General features: G+C 36.7%; 2 long non-coding RNA genes across 3 annotated transcripts in view; one reads left to right on the top strand and one right to left on the bottom strand.

Moving 5' to 3' along the window:
- Positions 1-886, bottom strand: part of LOC306989240 — a 43,179-nt gene extending 42,293 nt beyond the window's left edge. The window contains exon 1 of the long non-coding RNA XR_013795604.1: positions 834-886. This is a non-coding gene — a long non-coding RNA (uncharacterized lncRNA). The remainder of the gene's footprint in view (positions 1-833) is intronic.
- Positions 549-15,273, top strand: part of LOC306989239 — a 94,025-nt gene continuing 79,300 nt past the window's right edge. Inside the window, exons 1-2 of one of the 2 annotated variants that reach the window (XR_013795602.1) lie at positions 549-602; positions 996-1,147. This is a non-coding gene — a long non-coding RNA (uncharacterized lncRNA). Of the gene's footprint in view, positions 913-995; positions 1,148-15,273 lie in introns of both variants that reach the window. The other variant, XR_013795603.1, reaches the window with a different exon arrangement.

The following is a 15,273-nucleotide window of genomic DNA, read 5'->3' on the forward strand; positions in this document are numbered from 1 at the left end:
TAGAATGAAAGAGGAAAAGCCAAAATATAAAGTAAAATAAATGTATAAAGCAAATAACCTACACTAAACGGAATAGAAACTGAGGGTGAAGTGATATTTAGAAAACCTCACACTGAAAGCAGAGCTCCATATTTTTATAGACACCATGAAATCATACTTGACTAATTTACTTTCTTAATAAATGTCAATGGTCTTATTGTGCATGATTCATCAATGCAAATGTATAATTCAAATGTAAATCTACCTCTGAAATAACTTTTATTTTATGCTGATGTACATGAGACCACACAGGCTGGCAACATAATATTAATTAATAAACTCGTGTTATGCCTATTATTTATCTTAATAAAAACTTGAACATAAATTGCATAAGTTAAATGTGTGTTCAATGCATTGTAATATAATCCAAATGAAAATCCTTCACAGCATTTGAAAATCATTGTATTCTGAAATATTTTCAGAGTAAAACGATAGATATTAGACAAATGAGACGGGGAAAAAATATTATACCAACCATTTTTATCAACCAGAAATTGACTGGGATTAATCCCGCGCTTTCTGTGTGACGTCATCGAAAAGTCCCTTCAGAGGCAGCAGGACAGGTCAGTTTGTTTTCTTTTACTGCATAATTATAATGTCAAAATTAATATATATTTTACAAAATATACATAAATGACAGAGTATTGCACTTCAGCTTCGATATTTGATCACTTTTGTGATAAAAAAAAATGTTACTGTAGTATTTCTATAGCCTATAAATTCGTGACAGATGTAAGAATCAAACATGCTAAATTAAAACAGGTTTGTTTGTAGATAGACGTACGTTAACTTACCTGTTAAATCATGTCCGTCGTGTCAGGCGTTTCATGCCGGTTTTTAATCCATTAGGCCTGTTAAAAAATACGGATGCTCGTATGTATAGTTGTTATATCATCATTCATGAGTATTTTCCATCAAATTATGCCGAACTGATCAGCATTTGGCGTATTTTACAGGTTCTTGTTTGAACCTGCCTTATGACCATTCATACACAGCGCCAGATGCCGCTCGTGAGTTGTCATGAGTTCAGCGAAGAAGAAAGACGATGATCAGGATTGTCCGCCCAGTGCCATATATGGAGTGCACACCATTTCCGCTCGTACTAAAGGTAAGGATCCTAGTGATTTGAATATTTTGTTCATGAGAGACTCTTTTTGCATGGTACGTAGTTGCGCCAGTAGATGGCGACAATCGTAGTAGTTGTTTTATTATTGTTATTTAGGCTAATCATTCTCTCTCTACACACACACACACACACACACACACAAAAGATTTGTTCACTAAAAATATGTATCGAAAAACATTGACTCGTTTTTTTTTTTAACGAAGCAATTCAGGGAAGCCCAACAGACAAAAAAAAAAAAAAAAAAGCTTTATACACTCACTGGAGTTTTAAAAGTAAGTTTTCAACAGAAGAAATAGTTTTAATCTCGTGAATTGTTGTATTTTCTTTAAGTTCTCTATGGTAATCTAATGCTAATTATGATTTTGTCAAAATAATCCACGTAAGATCATTGTTTACAAGTGTAAAAGTACAAGAATATTGATTGTGGGCATGTGTTTGAGTCTTATAGCACAATTGTGAAAAATTTGCATCATGTTTGAGACTGAGGAGTTGAATGGGTGAAGTGAATTTCATTTGTCATCTAACTTCAAGATCTTATGATCTTTCTTAGATGATTCATAAAAAGAGTTTTAGAGTTATCATTCACAGATTTTAAATGGTTAAATTTGTGGATTTTCACATGTTTAGTTTTTGATGGCAAAGGTTGTGCATTCAATAGAAGCGAATTAATCAAATCAGACAGATGACAGACATTCCCTTAAAAACTATGAACAAAACGAAGGTAAAAAAAAAAGTAGACTACATTAAATATAGGTTAATTTGCCATGAGGATAAACATGTTTTGTGCCGACCACAGTGAGTTTTGTGTGGTGAATTACTGGCTACTGAGAGCATCAAACCATTGAAAATCAAGTTTGGACAATAAACAATTCCAGTGCTGTATTGTGTCTCCTGGACTTGATGTCCAATGTAAAATCTCCTGAAGTAAAACCAGTGGAGAACGACCGTTTTAATATATTCAAGAAGCATGTGACTTTTGCTCACAAAGCCAAAGTTAAGCAGTCACTCCCACCCCGGTGTGGTGTTAGGGACACTTTTGGCCTTTTGCTTCCCTGGCTGTCAGAGCACAATCCCGGTGTTCCTGACATCAAAAATGAGAGAGAATGGAAGCTAGTCTTCCCTTCTCCTTCCCTTCACTCGTTCTGCAGCGTTTGTTTTTCTGGCAGCTAGTTTTAACCCAGCCTCTCCTGTCATTTCTGAGTTCAGTGTCTGCTGAGAGGAGAAGGGAAAAAAAGAAGGATGGTTTGGCCCATTGTACTTGCTCTTTTGACCCCCATGTTGTCCATGGGCAGTGAAGGAGAACTTCTGACAAGCGATGTCAGGAGTGACAGCCGATCTGGTCGGGTTGAACGGGGACGTGGAGCAGCAGCATTTCATTTTGGGGCCATTTTTTTTAAGCCGCCTGTGTGTGGGGCCACACCTGCCTCAGGGGCCAGTGCTGACAGAGAATCACGTGTGTGTGTGTGTGTGTGTGTGTATGTGTGTGCTCATCGGGTGCTTATGCTAAACAGACGCAAAAAAGCCACCTGCTCTCCTCTGACGTAACAGTCTTCAGTCCAACTGTCCAACATCACATTCATTTTACATGTTTAACGCCTTCACAATAGATGCTGCAAATTGGAGGATCCTAGCATCCGTTAATTTACAAAGCATAGTGATGTAGAACTTGAGTAACTTGTCTGTTGATGAATTAAATTTTAAAATGTTGTTTGTGTGATTCAGGTTTTGCTATACTTGTGTGGGCATTCTGAAGTGCTTCCACTCTGTCTGTTCATGAATTAACAAGGAAAAGTAGTTTATAAACTATAAATTATTAACTAAATACTGAATTTATTATAAAGCTCTATTATAAAGCTTTATATTATTATAAAGCTAAATACTGAAGCTCTTATAAAAGAGCTGTGTTCTATGGGATATGGTCTGCATTCGTATATAATAAATGTGAATTTAAAAGAAATTTAATTTAGACTCAAATATACATGTGCATACACACACACACACACACACACACACACACACACGTGTGTGTAAGTCTATGGGACATTAAATTATATAAAATAAACTACAGTTGCAAGACATTACATTAGTTATGGCAAATATGTTGGCTTCTATGTCATGACCTCACATATACTTAAGAATACAATGAACGGGAATTTTACATTAAGAAAGTCTAGACAGGTGATAAATAGTTCAGTACTTTCATTTGCAAAAAAATAAATACAAATATTTGGCTTACTTAACATCTTGTATAATTTACATTATTAGCGGAAGAGTTCATGTAAATGCTTTTATTTTAATTTGTGTTAACCCCTTTTTTAACCAATTGTTTATTTTATAAATGGACAAAATACATGAAAAAATCTGTATTATTTAACAGTATGCTCTAAAATTTGGAAAGTGAAGTTCTATTGACAATACAGTTCAATAGGAAGTCTCCATTTGGATTGTTAATCAGTGTGTGTGAATGTGTTGGGTTTGCTCTCTTTGCTTTAGTTTGTCGGTGGGAAGTTGATTAAGGGTGATGTTTTAACAGTACTAGGTTGCCTCTAATGCAAAAACTGGCCTGGTGACTTGGCTTTCGCATAGTGGATTTTGGCATCCAATGAGTTTATGGCAGCATTCTAATGGGATACAGGGGGAGACAGACAGAAAGAGCAAGAGAGAGGTTGGTCACAGCGAGTGGTTACACAAGCAGGCACAAGTAGAAGAATTGTGACAACCCCCTACTAGCTGTTTCTTACACATGCAGTAGACACACACACACACAGCTTGCAGCTCCCTAAATCCCTGAATGAGTTCAGATATATCTGGTTTCCTCTTGAAGAGGAAGTTAACTGACTACATTCGCTACCAACTGATCGAGCCGCTGGTCAGCCAGCATTTTAAACACAAATCCTAGTGAACATGACTTTTCAAAATATTACGTTTTTCCTTAAGCATAAAATAAAGGCGTTTTTATGGTTTTGTGGGTGACTGCCAGAGCCGGACAGTATCGGAGTACATTTACTTGAGTACAGTACTTAAGTACAATTTTGAGGGATCTGTACTTTACTCGAGTATCATTTTTGGGGAGTACTCATGACTTTACTCAAGTACATTTGAGAGGCAAATATTGTACTCTTTACTCCACTACATTTCTATCCATAACCATGAGTACGGAGTACCCGTTATTTCTTCGGAAAAAAAGGAAAAAAGAGAGAGAAAAAACACGGAAACCCTCAATTTGTTGTTTCCCTCTTTAAACGTGACTGGATTGTGCAGGCGCCACTGATTGGGACAGCCTATCAGCAATCAGCTTTCAGGTTCAGAGGTGTGTCAGAACATTGCCTTCTTTGCTGGTTTAGGTTTATTGATTTGATTGATGAAAAAACAGAGAAACTCGCATGTACACACAATTGTTAGCTGAATTTTATTTTCTGATATTACTCATTAATGTAAGCTGAGCATTTGCGTTGATGTTCTTGAGTATGCGGTGTGTTTAACACAGTCAGGTTCAAATGTGGGTGCAAATCCATTAAAACTCTAGCAGAGGTTTGTCAGAGCATTGCCATTGTGCTATTGCCTTGTGAGCAAGTGAGAAATGTTAAATAAAGCAACATGGTAAAAAGATGATTGATTTTATCATCTATTTTTAGATGATGATTGATTTAAAAAAGACTTGATTTTACTTTCAATTCCTTTTACATGCTACAAGGTATTAACATTAACATTTTTCATAACTCCATGTAGGACGTTTCTGTACATAAATGCAAGCACTGTGGCAGTAGTAATGCGATATTTAGAAAATGTACATTTGTACTCTTGATACTCAAGTACTTTTAAAAACAAGTACTTCAGTACTTTTACTTAAGTAGACATCTGACTGTAGTACTTTTACTTGTACTTGAGTAAAATTTAGCAAGGGGTATCTGTACTTTTACTCAAGTAATGAAGCTGTGTACTCTGTCCGCCTCTGGTGACTGCACATTAAAAGAGCCTGGCCGAGCTCTCTTTCTTCTCCTTCTTCCCGTCCTCTATCCTTCCTTTTGTCCGTGGAAAGCTGACCCTGTGTGCCGTGGTCTTTGTGGCGTATTAAAAGGTCACCGTCGCTGGCAGCTCTTAGCACTTGGCAGGACTCTGTGGGCTTCGGTGGAGCTGTGAAAACCAGTCTGTCATAATTCCTCCACACAACCCCAGCACTTCATGTGGAAAGGGCCTGTCACAAAATATGAACCACCCTGCTCTTTGTTTCGCCCTTTTTTCGTCTTTCTTTTTTTTGCTATGACTCACATTTCGTTTTCTTTTCCAGCCCTGCAGTCAAATGACCCACAGCAAGGGGAAAATTGTGGGTAAAGGATATATGTTAGATTTACGGTACTGATAAAGTAGCTTGTACTGACAGATGGAGAAAAATAAAATACACGTCTGAACATATATAGTTAATGAAAATGCTTCAGGAAATGTTCCAAGTTGTTTCACTGTGATATAAAAACTTTAATATATTTTAGTGATTTAGTGTGTCGAATGAACACTCTCTGATCTTGCATTCCAGTTAAGGCATACTAAACACGAAATAGAATAGAATTATCAAACAAATATAATAAAAAATAACATATAACCACATTTAAATTTCTCTGCACTTACTACGTTTTTCTTTACCTGGGTAAATTTGCCGTCCTGCACTGTGACACGCTATACTTTATCTAAAACGCATTTTGATTAATATTTTATAGTTATGCATGCAGATTTTGTGACCTTTTTTGAATAATCGTGAGCCTAATATTTGTTTAAAATGCACTTTAAAAAGCATTTTTTCCTCACTTAAGGACCAGTGGTGAAGGTTAAAATTATATTAATTTACATGACCGTAGATACACACATTCTCTTACATGTAACCTAAAATTGTAATGTTTCAAAAAATAAAAATAAAAGTGTAGGCCTATGTGCAGGTTATACTGTACATCCACCTGCCCTTTCTATTAATATTTTTTCATATTGTGGTAGGCTATACATAGATGCTATATTTACACTATGCACTATAAGTAACAGTCTTACCTTTAATGATTTCTATTCTATTTTATTCTTTGTTGACTTTACGATTATCAGATGTAGATTTAGCTTTTTTTTTACCCCATGGATCTGACCCGTCTGATCTTTGTCACTTAATTTGTGCTTTACCAAACCAAAGGGCCGAGAGAATTCATGTGTGTGTTGCGTGTATCCTATTCTTTTTCGCACCTTCCCTCCGCCGGTGTTGTTTCCCAGTTTCTCCACGACACCCTCTTTTCCAGCTTTTTCTGCGACTTCATTTGCACGTGCTGTACATTTCTGAATCCATCGGCAGCCTCTTTTTACCTCTGACTCTCTCTCTGTCTTCCTCTCTGTCACCTTCTTGCATACTACATTAAACCAGGTGTCACGTCATTAAACACCGCTCTTCTCCGTTTGTGAAAAACGTGACCCCCATTTCCCTCATTTTTCGCTCCGAGAAAGAGGTGCCAACAGAGTAATTAACTGCCGTCACATCGGTGTGCGCACACTTCCTGTCAGTGTTTCGTCCTAACAGGGTCTCTCTCCTCACGCTAATGATGTCATTCAGAGAGGGAAGAGTGCGAGAGAAACCCGCTAAGAGTTTACAGCATGTCACGTCTTGTAAGTGGAAACAGTTCATCTCAATGCCAACACGTTTCGCTGTTTAACATACTAATACGCACCCCACGATTTGTCGTTATTAAAAATGATCTCTTTTTAGATCCGTGCGCCGGCCTGGAAAAATATGACAATCATTTTGTTGGGTTTGGCTCGTTTAATCGGGAGGCCGCTAGCTGATTTGATTCAATTTGGTTCCGGCTGTAGTTCACTTCCCGTGACAAGCGCTGCAAAGGCAGAAAGAGCGGCAGAGAGAAGGATTGCGCTTTGCCGTATACATGCTAACCTAATTGCATCTCAAATGCGCAATTCATTCCTCATAGCCATGGGCTTTTCATTCTCAGGGCCCCGAGAAGGAACAGGAGCAGTTTATATGTAAACTGGAGTCTCTGGCTTTATAAAGTGAATTTCAGCAGCAAATAATACACTCCATATCAAAATTGAGAAGGGTAATAGGAAATTGATTGTGACAATGCAATATTAGAGAGCCATCTCCATAATATTTTATTTATCATAGTTTCCACCTTTTATTGTCAGGGGACCGCTGTTTCATCTTGCTCTGCAAACTGCAGTCTGCAGAGATTTTGACCTCAATATTTTCACTTAAATGAACATACTGTGTAAGGAAGTACAATTTTTCTTTCGCTGCCGGTCATGCATAAAAAAACAATTCATTTAAAGCATCTAAATATTTTCGAATTATGGCTAGTAATTTTTGCCACTGTCTGATACTCCAGGGAGGCCATTTGAAATGAACCTATAATTCAGTTTAAGGACTGTGTATTTCAGTCTTTTATGGTGAAAGTAATTTCAGGCTTTCAGTTAAATTGGTGCACCAGATTCTTACAATGCAAGTGATAAGTGTCATTCGATGCACATTATGAAAATTCATTCTTTCTAAGGATAAACAATGTTTTCTTCTGCCACCATATGAGGTTTTATTTCCTGTATGCGTGTTTAACATGATTACTAAGACAGTGATTAATAAGTAAATAACATGAAGACAGAAATAAAGTTGTTATTTCTTTATTTCAGGACTACATTAAATTAACTGTATCTTTTTTTGCTAAACAGTAATGAAGGATTTAAGGTTTGTGTCTATAGTAATACATAACAATAAATGACCTTCAAAATTAAACCCACCCTATTAAATATGCATTATTCATTGGAGTAAAATGTGTGACAACTAACCCCAACCTCTGCTATATAGATAACTGCAGCCGTCTGTTTCCTGTTTGTTATGATACGACGTGTCACGCCTGGACCAGATGTTTCATGCACAGTGTCATTGTCTCAGAATCACTCACCGTTTCATTATTGTTCTGAATGCATGGGAATGCAAGTGATGTGTTTCATCGTGAGTCATGACATTGGCAGACATCTACTTTTTGTCACTGCGTAGTGTGTAGTATGCACATATGTAATATATACATATACATATATTATTTTTAAATATATATATATATTTTTACATTTGCATAGACACTGATATATTAAAAACAAATTGTATTACCTTCAAGATATAAAATGCTATTGCAGGTCAAAATTTGCTATTGATATTGCAAGTAGTATAGGCCACAGTTTAAACAGTAGCTCCATTATGGGTCCCTGGTTGCTTCTGGAAATGTTAAATTAATTAACGGAGTCGCCGATATCAGGTGACCAAATCCTGTTGGAGAGGCTGTTAGATTCCGCTCTTTCCAACACAATGAAAAGTGCAGTTTTCACGCTCTCTGCCTTTCCATCCGGTGTTCTTCTGTCTCTCCTTCAACAGTGAGGCACTTTCCAAGCCTTTTTCCACTTCTGTCCCTTCAGTAGAACACCCTCGATATCTGCTTTTACTGATGTCGGAAAGTGTAAATCACGTTCTCCTATTTTGTCATTCCAGTCATTTTAGTCACTAAAGGATTACTTCAAGTGACTGAACTTGGCTGTTATCTGTTGGAGTCAGCGGCCAGGTCATCTCAGGGGACAGGAGAACAGGTCCCACTGCAGTGACCTGATCACCATCCAGGCCCTTGGATCCAGCTCGCTAGTCATTTCTGACTGATGTGTGCCGGCTGTCACCGAAACAGCACTTAACAACAACAATGCCATCCGGCTCTGAAGAGAAAGAGAGTGAGTGAGATTGAACTGGACAGGGTTGAACATCCCCTAATGCAAAATTTATAAAGTTTTGAGGGTTGTTAGGTTTTAAAGCACCAGATTAGACCTGATCTACCTTTGGTGTCACTGTGAATTAGAGCTTTTAATTTCGTGCTGGAGGACACAAAGAGAGCGAGAGACGGAGAGAGAGATGGATTGTCACACACTGTATCAATGTGTCACCTCTCACTAAAACAAAAAGCAGAAACAAAGGCCTGATTTAAGCGTGTTCGATATCCCCTAAGCCCTGACTAACAGAAGCACATGCTAAATTATTTAAACAGTATTAATTCTCATATAGTTAGACTCTGTAATGCAGGCCTTTTCTTCTGGGTTTGCATATACATTGACCCTGAAAAATATTTCGACCCTTAATCCTGCATGAATTTTATTGCATTAGATAACAAACTATCAAAGCAAATGGCATCTGCAAACAAACTAACTTTACTTTTCTTTACCATTTTTGCTCAGTGACTTTTAATCAGATTTTTAGTTGAATGTACGACGTCAATTAATAAAGAATAATTTTGAACAGTACATCTGCTGCTTACAAACTTTACACGTCTATATGTTTTTTTTAATGCCAACTCCACTCAAAATATTAATGCAAGCAATATAATATAGTAAAACAATAAGTCTAAATAAATAAGACATGCTTTTGCACAATTTCTCACATGAAATGCATTATGCATTGTCTTTAACAGCAAAATATGCCTCCATGTAATGTATTTTTACTGAAGCATTTTTTTAATAGGAAAAGTGCTACATGGAAACTTCTGTGATCATTCACAGTTGTGGCAAACAATTATCAAAATCATTGCAATATTATATACATGTATATATAACATATACTGTACATGACGTTGCTTAATATGATGTATTGGGAATTATAATAATAAAAAAAAAATATATATATATATATATATATATACACTGTATAATCTTTCTTGAAATATGCCATTTGGTTTGAATTTCTTTATTTTTTTTGACTAATTCGATTACAGTCATTCATGCATATTTATGTGTGGCTCAAGTGTCCAAATGCTTTTTTTGGGCCACGGTAGAAAAAAAACAAAAAAACATTCCTCCCTGAAGATCTTGATCTGTGTATCTAATAAACAGCGGCTATTTCCTCTCTTTCTTTCACTGGCTCTCTTTCTGTTTTCTCTGCCTTGATTCATTGAGTAGAAAACACAGTCCATTGAGTGGAAAATCAGGGGGGAAAAAATCCTGTAACTGATAATGTTGGCATGGACCGAAATAGGTTTACTCCAAAAATTCCCATGTCGAATGCTCTAAGAATCATACATAAAAACCCGGCCGGCTCCTGAGGGCAAGCGTGAGCATCCGCCGTGCTCGTACGCAGAGCCGAGACCTGCAGAGACCAAGAGAAGAGCCGATTCTCTCTCTCTCACTGCAAGCTGGTGTGTTATTTATGATGACTATGCAGAGTTTGTAGTGTTTCATCTATCAATAGATGTACTAAACAAGCGATTACTGTAAAGAGCATTACAAGAGCAAGAAAGATTAGAGAAATCTAAAATCTCTGGTGCTCGCCTGCCGCGTCTGGCTTTCTAGCTCTCTTACTGTTTCTCTGAGGGGGTAATTGCGGCGTGTTGCTCTCTCAGAGGAAACGGGGAGGGAATTTTCACTTGCTGCCAGTCGACAGCACTCTACCTGCTGTTTTTGTTGAAACCCTTCAGCTTGGGAGGTGTTGCATCTGCCGCGTTCTCAGTGTTTCGTGCTCGCCGTCCCCCTGGACCAGAGGTGTGACACTTTCTCCAAAACTTTAAAGACTTATGAAGCTTTCAGCTTTGGGTTGAAGCTGTTTTATTGTCTCTACCTGACTGCAAGGTTCCAGCGCCCAGATAGAAATAGAAAAGTGTGTGTTTTAAATGCCTTGATGTTTGTGAAAGACAATATGATTTTTAATGAGTGCATACAAGTCCTTGTATATTTCAATGTGCTTGTTTGCAAAAGCGTTTGAATGTGTATGTGTATTTTGAGGAGATTACTATAGGGAGAGATTGTAATTCTTGCTGGAAATTCAAGGGTTTATATATTAAATAACCACTTTTTTTGTATAATCCAGCAATTTTATTTATTTATTTTTTAATCAAAAGTACCATCCATATTAATGATGCTTATTTAAGTTAAAAACAAAATTAGTACAACTAATTTTATAAAATTGATCTGATTATAAATTCTGATTGGATGAGCCAGATTTAAACATAGCATATACACAACTGTGACGCACATCAATGCATTCAATAATAATGCAGCAAGTTGTGACCTTGCTCATTAACAGCAGTAAAAGTGATTGCAAAATGTCAACTTCCAGTTCACACATATACTGTCATACCACCCAGCCCTAGAGTATATGTTTGTATGTGTGCTGTGTTTATATTTGTAGGTGTAGTGTGTGTGTGTGTGTGTGTTTGCGTGTGGCCTATCCGTATGAATTCCCTGCGGATCTTCATGCATATTTAAGTCTCTGGTTAAGCAGTACGAAATGTAGAGTACTCTCTTACCTCACATTTTCTGGATTCATAAGCATTTTAGTGGCTCGTAATAGCAGAACAAATAGCCATAGAGGCCAAACAGCCATTATTAAATTCCCCAAAGTAAACGGCTTGACATGGCACTCAGAATCACTGACCTATCCGATTCCCTGCATTTTTAGTGACTCTTTTTTCCAGCTCTATCTCTCCCTCACACACTCGCTCTTTCTGAGGCGCTCGCTCGAGGAAACGTGTAACTGCTCTCGACAGACATCCAGAAATCAAAGCTAATGGAAGTGATGGGGGTAATGTGGTCTGTCACTTGTGTGGAAGTGGTTTTTGTGCATTAAGCTGGAATCAGGTACCGCCACATGGCTCTTTTTTCCTGAATTGGATAAAACCTCACAGGACGACAAGCTTAGACACTATGTATTCATACTTGTGGTTTATTATTTGACAAGCTGGACTGTACGTCCAATTGTATACAGTATTTGTTTCAAGAGTGAACAGGCATAAATGTATTAATAATTATAATTGAATCATTGAAAAAATATTTTATTTTATTACATTATTTTAAAATGAATGACATGAGCTGGCATCTAATAATTATAATATAATAATTAAATAAATATTTTATTTTATTAAATTATTTTAAAAAGTGAAAGAAATCATCTTACTATTAACATTTGTTTATTGAAATATTTTAATTAAGTTAAAAAGTATTATATATATATATATATATATAAATCAGGGGAAAATGCTGTCAATGTATTTTTTTTTTTTTAAATGTCTGGTCTTTTATCTTTCCTTAGTGCCCAGAGAATAGAATCTGTCAAAATGTGTTTGACAAATCATTTGTGTTTGAGCTTGTTTGCATGGCATGTTAAATCGTAGGGCGGTGACAGACCATTGTTAAATCATAATTTTCATTGCTGGCATGAGTTTGCATTCCCAAATCTCCTTAGCAACGTCATCGTTTGCCGATTTGAAACAGATCTCCATCATTACTTCTTTCATCATTTCTATTGATTAAATCATTTGTTACATCAAAGGCCCGCTTGCCATTAAAACATCCTTGTTTCTGTAACTGGACACATTTCAAGGTTATAATTCAGTGAGAGACGGCCAAATGATAACAAAGCTTAAAAAACGTTTTTCTCTGGCCATTCCCTTTGTGTATGTGTGTGCGAGGGTCTCATTGTGTGGATTTATTTTCACTTTCTCCGTGTCCTGTTTTATGTTCGGCATCAGCAGTTTTTAAAGGCATTACCTTGTTATGTGAATCTCTGAGCTCAGTTGGAGTCTGTGGGAGTTACAACTCAAGATAAAAAAATAAATAAATGAATAAAACATCACCAAGTCCAGGTTTCACACAGCAGAAGGAGTCATTCTAATGACTGTCCTATACTCCAGTGGCATCATTTAATTAGGGCATCAGCAAATAGCTTATGAGTTGATTTCTTTGTTTAATAGTTGCTTTGTTCCTGATTTTAAAATCAAAACATGAACATTTATGCATATTTTTGGTATCCCATTGTGTTGATGCATTTTTAGCCTTGGGGGGAGATTGTATGTTTTTGCATTGCATTACCATACACTGGATGTTAAAGTGGATTGCCTTACCTTTAGATGCTCAATGGACCTAAAACACAATAAAGTCTGAGACAACATGAAATCAGAATGAACCCTATAAGCTTTCTTTATAAATGTCTCTTGTTTGGAGTTGGAAATATTGTAATTTCGAAGTATACTATATATTGACGTGTTGGAAACATTTATGCAGTTGGCATATGCTTTTACCCAAAGCAGAATACGTGGAGGTACACATTTGAACAGATTATTCATGAATCGAACCCATGACCTTTGCGTTGGTAGCATAGCATCATGTTTAAGAATGCTTTTCTATAGCTACTGGGAAACAATACATTTTACCAAGTTGTGAAGTGCCATGAAGTTAATTAAATTGAGTTTTTTAGAATATAATAATAATATTTTTTAGAAGTAAGGTTTTAGTTCTGTTGGCCAATAATATTTGTAGATTATATACAAGTATATTGAATATATTGTATGTTAAATAAGTGTATTCAGGGAGAATTGGTAATGTCCGGCAAGTGTCAGTGACTAACAATGAGCAAGTTAAGCAGAGTGCACCCTAGTGAAAAATAACTAAAATGAATACATTTATTATATGCTAAGTATTATACAAATACATTTACATATTTATGTACTTAATTTAAATACCCTGCAATTATAGTTTTGGCTAAATTTATATAAAGTCTGGTAAATTGGAACAACTAATTGTCTACTTAATGTACTTTAGATATACAGAAATAGTGCATAGATACAGACATACTTAAGTATATTTGATTGAGATAATATGGAACTATTGTAAGAATACTTTAGGTAGACTTTAAATATCTTGCATTTAAAGACTGTTTTTAAACAGAGATCATACTATTCTTACTAATAATAACACTATTAAAAAACATTTTTGGCTTAATATTTTAATAAATGTGCATTTTAATAAATGTGCATTGTGCAAAAAATAAGTACTCCAAATACAGTTTAATTACAATATTTATATCAGTGTCGAGCGATATATCAGTAAATAGAGTTTGTAGATGGATTTGTAGGTTTGAAATTAATGTTTTTAAAATACATTTTAGTATAATTTTTTTTTTTTTTTCTACACAACAATTATTTGTCTTGGTAATCTTTTGTAAACTTCCCAGTGGATACAGTTAAGTTGAAGTGAATATTAATTTTAGGGCTGTTCACACCAAAGACAATAACTATCAGGGTTTAATAATCATTCTAATTATATGTGAATAGAAAAAAGCCACACAATAATGATAGTGATATACAGAGGAGCGATATCATTGACAGCCAATCAAAATCCTTCTGACTTTAAAGAACTCAAGCTTTAAAAAGTGACAGACGACATAACTGCAGTGCTCACTTATAAAAAACAAAATGTTATCTCCCACTGTTATGGAAGCAAACATAGTTATCTTTATAGTTATCATTCTTGGTGTGAATGGGCCTTTTAACTTTATGGAAGTTTGGTGCATTGCAAATGCTGCTTCATGTCTACAAAACTCCTCTTGAAGTTGTATTATTTAACATTTTCGGACAGTGCTGTAGGAGCATCTTTGTGGAACCGCAGTTGGGGTGTTCAGATAAAATGGTGTTTTTTTATAAATAAAGTGGCCGCTGTTGTACCTGCCAAAGAAGACTTTAATAGTGCTGAGTGTATATAACCGCTCGCACACACACATTACGGGTGGCATGAGGGACATGGTGGCGTCTCGCGTGGTGGGCCTGTGGGAGGCGAGGTAAGTAATGAGTGTTAGAGTGGAAGGAAGGCTTCTTCCGTCACAACAGGGGACACATGCATCCGCCTCCCTCACTATCTGTCCATCCACCCATCCATCTCTCCGTCCACCCATCGCTCCATACATCTCCACTGCCATGTGGAGCATGAGGGTCTGCTCACGCACTTTTATATGCGCCGGAGGGGGTACGGACAGTGCAGAAGAGAAGTCAGCCGCTCGCAGAGAAAACGCAAGAGAAAGAAAGAGCGTTGGCAAAAATGAAGGCTTGAAGGGAGGGGGGTTGTAGCGAAAATGACACAAACAGGCTGGACAGGGCAGTCAGCCATGGCAAGAGGGAATGATAGAAAGTCAGCCAACAGGATCGAAAGAGTCTTCCTCTCTCCAGCTGTGCCAAATCTTGCTTGGTTATCTCTAAGTGTTGCGATAGGGGGTGGGGGGGAATGCTTCAAGATGGTCTCTGTTAACGCGGAGTGTCTCTGCCATTTCTGAGGCTGGTTAT

Source organism: Phoxinus phoxinus (genome assembly GCF_949152265.1).
Source record: "Phoxinus phoxinus genome assembly, chromosome: 21".
In the NCBI taxonomy this organism is placed as follows: Eukaryota; Metazoa; Chordata; class Actinopteri; order Cypriniformes; family Leuciscidae; genus Phoxinus; species Phoxinus phoxinus.